Source organism: Orycteropus afer, unplaced genomic scaffold (genome assembly GCF_000298275.1).
Source record: "Orycteropus afer afer isolate SDZICR_OR568_19922 unplaced genomic scaffold, OryAfe1.0 scaffold00387, whole genome shotgun sequence".
NCBI lineage: Eukaryota > Metazoa > Chordata > Mammalia > Tubulidentata > Orycteropodidae > Orycteropus > Orycteropus afer.
Window position 1 is genome coordinate 833,871 of NW_006921974.1, and position 1,551 is coordinate 835,421.

Consider the following 1,551-nt stretch of genomic DNA (forward strand, 5'->3'; position numbering starts at 1 on the left):
TCAGATGACTTACTGCACTGGGAAAATCTGCTGCAAAAGACCTCTTCAAAGTGTCGAAGAACAAAGGTGTCACTTTGAGGACTAAGATGCATGTAACCTAAGCCATGGTATTTTCAATTGCCTCATATGGCTGTGAAAGCTGGACAATGAATAAGGAAGACTAAAGAAGAGTTGATGCCTTTGAATTATGGCATTGATGAAGAATACTGAAAATACCATGGACTGCCAGGAGAACGTATAAATCTGTCCTGGGAGAAGGGCAGCCAGAATGCTCCTTAGAAGTGAGAATGGCCAGACTTTGTTTTTCATGCTTTGGTCATGTTATCAGAAGGGACTAGTCCCTGGAAAAGGATATCACACTTGGTAAAGCAGAGGGTCAGTGAAAAAGGAAGATCATCAATGAGATTGATTGACACAGTAGCTGCAACATTGGCCTCAAGCATAGCAAAGATTGTAAGGCTGGCGCAGGACCGGGCAGTGTTTCGTTCTGTTGTTCAATGGGTCACTATGAGTCAGAGCCAACTCGACAGCACCTAACACCACCACCACCACCACCACTTAATCCTGGAAGATCTTGGGAGGTCCCTGGAATGCTTCAAAGAGTGTCACATGATCTTTCCCTAACTGAATTTACAATACCAGCTACAATTTACTGGGCTTGAAATTAAAGTTGAAATGTTTAAATTTTTTAAAAAAAGTGGAATTTTCAGGAATCAAGAAAAAATTAAGAGGCTTCTTGGCAAAGGGCATCTTCTAGAGTAACACCCTTACTTTTCTCTTCAGCAATAGTATCTGAGCTTGCAAAGGTCTAGCCACAGAACTCTTTTGGAAATCATGCCTGTGTCTATGCATGCCATCTAGCCTTCTAAGGAATGCTTAAAGTTAGCCAAACAACGAGGGGTTTTCAACCTGGCCATTTTGGGAGTTATAGAACTAAACTTTTTTTTTAAGCTGTAAGACATTAAATTTCTGTTCTCTCTCTCTCTCTCTCTCTCTCTCTCTCTCTCTGTGTGTGTGTGTGTGTGTATGTGTGTGTGTGATTTGGGTAAAAGTTTAAAGAGAGAATTCACTTTCCATACAGCAGCAGTTCATACACATTTTTTCATAACATTATTGCAATCCCCATAATGTAACAGCTCTCTTCCCACTTCCTCCCTGTAGTCACCTCTTCCCTGTGTCCTTCTGTCCTATGCATTTCTGCCCTCTGAGGTATCTGCCTATGCAAATACTACCCTTCTGGTCTCCTATGATTGATTGTTCTAAGGAGTTACCTACCTGGTGTAAATGTTCACCTTATACACCTGTCTATTGTTTGGCTGGAAGCCTTGGGAGTGAGTTTAATTCCAGGCCTGAAGGCTCACTAGAGGCCATAGTCTTGGGGAGTTTTACCAGTCTTTATCAGACCAGTAAGCCTGGTCAGTGTGTGTGTGTGTGTGTGTGTATGTGTGTGTGTGTGATTTGGGTGAAGACTTACAGAGCAAATTCACTTTCCATACAGCAGTTCATATATACTTTGTCTCATGTCATTGACCACAGTTTACCACAATGCAA